The sequence below is a fragment of the Somniosus microcephalus genome, chromosome 28 (genome assembly GCF_052327205.1).
Source record: "Somniosus microcephalus isolate GS21.2 chromosome 28, FLI_Smic_1.0, whole genome shotgun sequence".
NCBI classification, from domain to species: Eukaryota; Metazoa; Chordata; class Chondrichthyes; order Squaliformes; family Somniosidae; genus Somniosus; species Somniosus microcephalus.
The window spans coordinates 4,797,035-4,806,195 of record NC_141014.1 but is presented as its reverse complement, the minus strand read 5'-3'; the positions used below and the strand labels follow the sequence as shown (position 1 = coordinate 4,806,195).

At 50.1% G+C, this 9,161-nt stretch overlaps 1 protein-coding gene across 1 annotated transcript in view; it reads left to right on the top strand.

Annotated features, from left to right (window-relative positions):
* The first annotated feature begins 139 nt into the window (after window positions 1-139).
* Window positions 140-9,161, top strand: part of LOC147098730 (beta-1,4-mannosyl-glycoprotein 4-beta-N-acetylglucosaminyltransferase-like) — a 51,940-nt gene continuing 42,918 nt past the window's right edge. The window contains exon 1 of the mRNA XM_085969420.1: window positions 140-261. The gene's annotated coding sequence lies outside the window, so the exon portion shown is untranslated. The remainder of the gene's footprint in view (window positions 262-9,161) is intronic.

The window sequence follows — 9,161 nt, the reverse complement described above, 5'->3', positions numbered from 1 at the left end:
AATACTGAGGAGGCGGGTGGGGGTTGTGCTGATTTCGAGTCACTAAGGCAGACCCGGGGTTGTGTGAGGTGTGAGCCGGGCGGCGATGAGATGCGGGAGGCGGGCGGTCCCTTTAAGAGTCGGGGCGGGGCGGCTCTGCAGCTCGGGGCGGGAGCGGGAGCGAGCGCGGGGCGGCCGAGAGAAAAGCGTCAACACAGCCCGAGCTCAGCCGAGTGATGGGAGCGGGGAGCCGGGCAGCGGCGTAACGGGAGCGGGCGATGGGTGAGTGAGTGAGCGGCGGGACCCCGGGCCGGCATCACCCCAAACCCCAACCCCCGGCCCCCCAAACCCGGGACCCCATCCCTGGCCCCGGGACCCGACATCATCCCCTGCCATCCCCGGGAACCCGCTCTCCAAACCCCGGGACCCGGCCCTGGCTTCACCCCCTCCCCATCCCCGGGTACCCCCAACCCCCGGGCCCGACCCTCATCCGACACCCCCCCCCCCCGCTTCCTGGATCATCTCCCCCCCCCCCCCCCCCGCTTCCTGGATCATCTCCCCCCCCCCCCCCCGCTTCCTGGATCATCTCCCCCCCCCCCCCCCCCCCTTCCTGGATCATCTCCCCCCCCCCCCCCCTTCCTAGATCATCTCCCCCCCCCCTTCCTGGATCATCTCCCCCCCCCCCTTCCTAGATCATCTCCCCCCCCCCCCCCCCTTCCTAGATCATCTCCCCCCCCCTTCCTGGATCATCTCCCCCCCCCCCCCACTTCCTGGATCATCTCCCCCCCCCCTTCCTGGATCATCTCTCCCCCCCCCCCCCCCCCCCCTTCCTGGATCATCTCCCCCCCCCCCCCCCCCCCTTCCTGGATCATCTCCCCCCCCCCCCCCCACTTCCTGGATCATCTCCCCCCCCCCCTTCCTGGATCATCCCCCCCCCCTTCCTTGATCCTCTTCCCCCCCCCCTCTTCCTGGATCTCCTCTTTCCCCCCCCCCCCCCCCTGCTTCCTGGATCTCCTCTTTCCCCCCCCCCCCCCCCCTCCTGGATCTCCTCTCTTTCCCCCCCCCCCCCCTTCCTGGATCTCCTCTCTTTCTCCCCCCTCCCCCCCCCCTCCTCCTGGATCTCCTCTCTTTCCCCCCCCCCTCTTCCTGGATCTCCTCTCTTTCTCCCCCCCTCTTCCTGGATCTCCTCTCTTTCCCCCGCCCCCCCCCCCCCCCCCCCCCTCTTCCTGGATCTCCTCTTTCCCCCCCCCCCCTCTTCCTGGATTCCCCCCCCCCACCCCACTCTTCCTGGATCTTCCCCCCCCCACCCCGGTTATACCCCCCCGGATATCCCCCTGTCCTGGATACCTCCCCCTTCCCCTGTCCTGGTTATGGATCCTTGGCTTTAGACATCATGAAGGCACGGATATATGCTAAGCCTTTATAAAACACTGGGTAGGCCTCTGTTACATTTTGTGTTCCATTCTGGTCTCTTTACCCAAGGAAAGACATACAGTACTTACTTGCCTTAGAGGGAGTGCAGTGAAGGTTCACTAGACTGGTTCCTGGGATGAGGGGATTGCCCTATGAGGAGAGATTGAGGAGACTAGGCCTATTTTCCCTAGAGTTTAGAAGAATCAGAGGTGATCAAATTGAAACATATAAAATTCTTAAGGGGCTTGACGGGGTTAATGCTGGGGAAAATGTTTCCCCTGGCTGTGGAACATATCGAACATGGGGTCACAGTCTCAGAATAAGAGATAAGGGGTCGGCCATTTAGGACTGAGATGAGGAGAAATTTCTTCACTCAGAGGCTTGTGAATCTTTGGAATTATGGATGCTCAGTTGTTGAGTCTATTCAAGACAGAGGTCGATAAACTTTTGGGAACCAAGGGACATGGGGATAGTGCGGGAAGGTGGAGTTGAGGTAGAAGATCAGCCATGATCTTGTTGAATAGTGGAGCAGGCTCGAAGGACCGTGTGGCACTAACTAGAAAGCTCTACCAAGCAGCTGGCATGGACCAAATGGTGTATATGCTATTTCTGTATCGGCTGTCTGTTATTTTAGGTTGTACGTCTGATTTCCTGTACCCTCCCCCTCTTATCTCCTCCATCTCTCTAGCAACGCCTGACCAGGAAGTGTTTTGCGTTAATTTGACTTGGCCTCACCACTAGCTCTGAGCGAGGCACAGGTCAGCTGTGGAGATCTTTTTAAACGCAATAGTAGCAGAGGGCTGCACCCACTTAACGTTGAGTTGAACTGTCAGTCGAGGACATCCCTGCTCGTGCAATGATCGAATAGTCGCCACGTAGATTGGTCTGGGGCTGGTATCAAAAGGTCAAGTGAAAATCTCTTCCAAATTTCCACCTGCTGTAAAATTGGCCATGTAAATCACAGAATCACAGAATCACAACAGTGCAGATAGAGGCCATTTCGGCCCATCGAGCCTGCACCGACACATATCCCACCCGATCCCCATAACCCCTACACCAACACATATCCCACCCTATCCCTGTAACCCCACGTATTTAATCCCCCTAACACTAAGGGTCAATTTATCATAGCCAATCAACCTAACCCGCACATCTTTGGACTGTGGGAGGAAACCGGAGCACCCGGAGAAAACCCACGCAAACACGGGGAGAATGTGCAAACTCCACACAGACAGTCGCCCGAGGCCGGATTCGAACCCGGGTCTCTGGCGCTGTGAGGCAACAGTGCTAACCACTATGCCACCGTGCTGCCCATAATGTCGGAAAATAGATTCCACTTGGAAAGGAATAGTTGGAAAACGGGATTTAATTCGCCCACCTGCTTAAATCCATTTAATGTTGTCCAATTCAGCACTGAGGAGCCTCGGAGATCCTGCTCAGAAGAGTGGCTCTTTCTGGGACTCTTGAGAACCATCGCAGCGCAGAAGACCAGCATTGAGTCCAACACTGTAACACCCATTTTCAAAAAGGGAGACCGCTAACCTGGCTAGTTACACAGGAGACTATTGTAGGAGATTAAGTGACGTGGCACTAGGCAGAGGGTAGAAATTTGGATTAAAAACTGATCAGAAAGAAGAAAACCGAGTTGGAATTCTGGACCGATTCTCCGTGATTGGGTAGTGGTTTCCAACAGGGTTCTGTTCTGGGGCCACTTCTATTCATTGGATAAACCCTAGAGGGAGTGCTGTCCAATAATACTATAGGAGGGAGCGTAAATCTGAGGACCAGAGGAAGCTACAAGGGACATCGAGAAGATGGTGGAATGGGTAAAGGAAGTGGCAGATGGAATTCAGTGTCAGTAAATGTGAGGGAGCACATTTTGGTTTAAAACAATACTTTGAGTAAGGGAAGGTCGGGTGGGGTAGAGGAAGGTCGGGTGGGGTAGAGGAAGGTCGGGTGGGGTAGAGGAAGGTCGGGTGGGGTAGAGGAAGGTCGGGTGGGGTAGAGGAAGGTTGGGTGGGGTAGACGAGCAGCGGGATTTGGGGATTCAGTTCACAAAACATTAAAAGCAGCACTTAAAGTCTATCGGGCTGTTTTTTAATAAACAGCTAATGGAATATTAGGCTTTATGGCTAGGAGTATAGAATATGTAATGGTGAATTGACATCAAACCTCTAAGATCACGGCAGTGTCAGCCGTGGCTCAGTGGGCAGCACCCTCTCGCCTCCCGAGTCAGAAGGCTGTGGGTTCAAGTCCCACTCCAGGGACTTGAGCACAAAAATCTAGGCTGACAGTCCAGTGCAGTGCTGAGGGAGCGCTGCACTGTCGGAGGTGCCGTCTTTCAGATGAATCGTGAAACCGAGGCCTCGTCTGCGCTCTCGGGTGGACGTAAAAGATCCCATGTCACTATTCCGAAGAAGAGCAGGGGAGTTATCCCCGGTGTCCTGGCCAATATTTATCCCTCAATCAACATAACAAAAACAGATTATCTGCTCATTATCACGTTATTGTTTGTGGGAGCTTGCTGTGCGCAAATTGGCTGTTGTGTTTCCTACATTACAACAGTGACTACACTCCAAAAATACTTCTGTAAAGCGATTTGAGTCGCCCGGTGGTCGTGAAAGGCGCTATAGAAATGCAAGTCTTTCTTTTAGTATTGAGCTCCACACTATAGGAAGGATGTTGAGACACCAGGATGCTGCCTAGTATGAGGAAATACAAATACAAAGCGATAATGTGAAAAATTGGGGCTCTTTTGTTAGAACAGAGGAGATTAAGGAGTTATTTTATGGAGTTGTTTAAAATTACAACAACTTGCATTTATATAGTGCCTTTAGCATAAGTTTAGCGTTTCACAGGAGTGTTATCAAACACAATTTGGCAGAGCCACATAAGGCGATATTGGGACAGGTGACCAAAGTCTTCGTCAAAGAGATAGAGCACTCCTTAAAACCTAAGGGAAGAGGGGCAGAGGTGTTTAGGGAGGGAATTCCAGAATGTGGGGCCTAGGCATTTGAAGGCACGGCCGCCAATGGTGGGGCGATGGGAATTGGACCCTGCCACAAACTCCGTTCCCTGGCCGCGGGCTCCAGCCCTCTGCCCGGCCGCGGGCTCCAGCCCTCTGCCCGGCCGCGGGCTCCAGCCCTCTCCCCGGCCGCTGTCTGAGACTGAGTCGGACCATTTGCAGACTGCCTATTCCCACCTCCATAACATCGCCTGTCTCCGCTCCTGCCTCAGCTCATCTGCTGCTGAAACCCTCATCCATGACTTTGTTACCTCCAGACTTGACTATTCCAGTCCTTTCTTGGCTGGCCTCCCATCTTGCACCCTCCGTTAAAATTGAGCTCATCCAAAACTCTACTGCCTGTATCCTAACTCGCACCGAGTCCCCTTCACCCATCACCCCTGTGCTCGCTGACCTACATTAACTCCTGCTCTGGCAATGCTTCCATTTTAAAATTCTCATTCTTGTTTTCAAATCCCTCCATGGTCTCACCCCTCCCGCGATCTCTAACCTCCTCTAGCCCTACTACCCACTGAGATCTCTGCACTCCTCCAATTCTGACCTCTTGTGCATCCCCGATTTCCTTTGATCCACCATTGCCGATTGTGCCTTCAGCTGGCTTGGCCCTAGGCGCTGGAGTTCCCTCCCTAAACCTCTCCACCTCTCTAACTCAATCTCCTCCTCAAGGCAGAAGTCTCCAGAACAGGAAATGCTCTTTGCAAACATGGCCATTCACAATTTGCAAAACCTCAATGTGCTGGTATTAAGAACCAAATCATTTGGGTACCTTTCCCTTTTAATTGAAATACGGTTTCCATGTGTTTTGAAAGTTGTGAATGGCCATGTTTGCAAAGAGCATGACCTGTTCTGGAGATGCACAGCAAGACCTGGGGGTGGGGCACGGCTGTGATGTCATAATGGTTGGGTGTTGTCAGAATGGAAATGTTATCTCGCAAAGTAACCAACTGTTGTAAATGTTTCCCTCGGACACGACTCCTTTTCAAACGCGGACAACTACGTGTGTCAGCACATCCCGTGATTAGTCTACATGAGTACAATGATCACCCTCACCCTGGAGGTATTTATCATGTGTGGTATCTCTTGAAAGGGGCGTGTAAAGTCTTTCGAATCTTCTGATAGGTCGCTGGGCAGATGTACTACTTGGTGTGATACAGAGCTGTACAGACCATCTGCCCTGGAGTGGTGTTGGGGGTGCCACAGTTAGCCTCTGGGTGTGGAGCAGAGTAATTGGCCAGGGTTCCTCCTCTTAACCATTATTGGGTGACCCCCATTGTGGGCCTATGGACGCGGCTGAAACGTGGGTCAATGGCCTTCTGATGTTTACTATTTAGACTCGTGTGCAGGCGAGCTATTGGAGGATGTACATGGGGTGGTTGTCATCTTTAGAATTGTAACCCTGCAAGGATGAGCACCCTTAGGAACGGAGAGAAAGCAGCGAGGGAGGAATCAAACACTTCATTACTCAGTGCTTGGCTTCAGGGTCAGTGTGCTGCCCACTTTGAACCCTGCTCACTGATGGTTTGACCACCCTTTATGCCAATCTCGTCTCTAAAGAAAGATTTGCATTTCTGTACCGTCTTTCACAACCTCAGGACATCCCAAAGCGCTTTACCGCCAATTAACTACTTTTTTGAAGTGTAATCACTATTGCTGCAGACAATTTGTGCACAGCAAGCCCCCATAAACAATCACCAGATAATCTGTTTGTGAATTAACAACAGAAAACGCTGGAAATACTCAGCAGGCCAGGCAGCATCCGTGGAGAGAGAAACAGAGTTAACGTTTCAGGTCTGGGACCCTTCATCAGAACTGGAAAAGGCTGGAGATGTAACAGACATTAAGCAGGTGCAGAGACAGAGGGGGGGTGCGGAGGAAGGAATATACTGTGCTGAGGTAAGGCAGGAAAGATAAAATGTTGCAAATGGGAATGGCAAAATCATACAGCATGAAAAATGGGCGCAGGGGTTATAATCTGAAGTTGTTGAACTCGATGTCGAGTCCGGAAGGCTGTAAAGTGCCTAATCGAAAGATGAGGTGCTGTTCCCCGAGCTTACGTTGCGCTTCATTAGAACAGTGAGTGAGTGCTACCCACAGCTGACACCACAACGCAGCAAAGTATTTAAGCAATTCTGCCATTTCCTGATCCCCATAATAATCTCACCGTGCCCATTGCTGAGTGGCCCCACCTGCTCCTCAACGATTCTCTTTTTTTTCCCCCGTGTTTATTAAAAACTTTGTCTATTTTTCCTTTTCAGTAGTTGGCCCATTAGCCAGAGCGAAGTCTAGTGCTGCGTCGTTTCTTGTGGTTATTTTGCAGTGACTCAATCTTGAATACATTCTGTAACTTCCTTCTGATTTTAAACTTCCTGTTAATGGTGTTTTATGTACAACAGGCCCCACTGCCTTGAGGAGGACCCATGCCTGGTATTATTGTCGCACCATTCTTGCCCCCAGAAGGACGCCTGCCCGCGTGTTCCTAACTCCCACACGAACCTTGTGTCGTCATAAACCAAACAATTCTTGGTTTTGATGCCTTCGCCCAAATCATTGACAACGGAGACGAGCAACAGTCCCAAGTTGGATTCCTGAGGGACTCCACCAATGACTGTGTAGAGCTGTTTCTGTTAGTTACTTCTGCCTCCCAGAAATCAACCACTTCACCATCCAGCTTAAAATCTGCCCACCAATATCACATAGCAATAGCTGTCTGTATGGCACTTTATCAAAGGCTTTCAGGAAATGGAGATATGCAGATCTCCAGGTATCATCCCCCATCCTCATTACCCCTTCAAAAAAATTCTGTCTCTGTGATCCCTACACAGCTCTCTGACCGATCTTCAGATTTGCCTCCATTTATTATTTAGCTCAACTCAGACTTTATACAATCACTGGCAATATCTTTCCTTTCTGCCCACTGACTTAAGGGATTGATCACGCTAATAGGGGTATTCCACAGACCACTTCAATAGTGGAAGGGAGGTGGAAGAAGAAATAATGTAAGCAAATCGATGAAATGAGTAAAGGACATAGAATAATAATCATGGGAGATTTTAACTGCCCCCAGATAAATGGCAAGAAGAGGTAGGGGATGGAGTTTTTACAATGTGTACAGGACTCCTTTCTTACCAGGGCAATTTGGCACATTGGATCCAAAATTGGCTTAGTGGCAGGAGGCGGAGGGTGATGGTCGAAGGTTGTTTTTGTGACTGGAAGCCTGTGTCCAGTGGTGTACCACAGGTATCGGTGCTTTGCTGTTTGTAGTGTACATTAATGATTTAGATATGAATGTACGAGGTATGATCAGTAAGTTCGCAGATGACACGAAAATTGGTGGAGTGGTAAATAGTGAGGAGGGAAGCCTCAGGCTACAGGACGATATAGACGGGTTGGTCAGATGGGCAGAACAGTGGCAAATGGAATTTAACCCTGAAAAGTGTGAGGTGATGCATTTTGGGAGGTCTAACAAGGCAAGGGAATACACAATGAATGGTAGAACCCTAGGAAGGATCAGAGGAACCTTGGTGTGCATGTACATAGATCCCTGAAGGCAGCAGGACAGGTAGATAAGGTGATTAAAAAGGCATATGGGATACTTGCCTTTATTAGCCGAGGCATAGAATATAAGAGCAGGGAGGTTATGATGGAGCTGTACAAAACGCTAGTTAGGCCACAGCTGGAATACTGTGTGCAGTTCTGGTCGCCACACTATAGGAAGGATGTGATTGCATTGGAGAGGGTGCAGAGGAGATTCACCAGGATGTTACCTGGGCTGGAGCGCTTCAGCTATGAAGAGAGACCGGACAGGCTGGGGTTGTTTTCCTTGGAGCAGAGAAGGCTGAGGGGGGACCTGATTGAGGTGTACAAAATTATATGGGGCATAGATAGGGTGGATAGAAAGGAACTTTTCCCCTTAGTAGAGGGGTCAATAACCAGGGGGCATAAATTCAAGGTAAGGGGCAGGAGGTTTAGAGGGGATTTGAGGAAGAACTTTTTCACCCAGAGGGTGGTTGGAATCTGGACCTCACTGCCTGAAAGGGTGGTAGAGGCAGGAACCCTCACAACATTCAAGAAGCATTTGGATGAGCACTTGAAACGCCATAGCTTACAAGGCTACGGACCAAATGCTGGAAAATGGGATTAGATTAGACAGGGCCTGATGGCCGGCGCGGACACGAGGGACCGAAGGGCCTCTTTCTGTGCTGCATAACTCTATGACTCCATGACCCAGTACGTATGAAGTTCAACAAGAGAGGGAACCCTGTTGGATCTAGTAATGGGAAATGAACCAGAGCAGATAAGAGAAGTAAGTGTAGGGGAACATCTAGGCAACAGCGATCACAACATAATGTTTAAGATAAAGATTGAGCGACACAAGTAAGACCAGGACGAAAGTAATAAATTGGAAAAAAGCTAATTTTGAGGGGTGGGAATAGCATTGGGGAAGATAAACTGGAAAAAAGTATTGACAGAACAGCAGTGGGAACTATCTCAAGGTGGTGATCAATAGAGTCCAGGAGAAAAATATTTCACTAAAAAACAAGAACATTAGTAGCCAATAATGAAACACCATGGATGAATAAACAAATAAGGGCAAAATTAAAACTAAAGAAAAAGGTACTTAATAAAGAAGAAGATGTCAAAAAGGAATAAAATAGAAGATGTCAAAAAGGAATAAAATAGGTTAGGAAAGAAGTCAAAATACAATTAGGAAAGCAAAGAAAAACTGCAAAATATCAAAAAAATT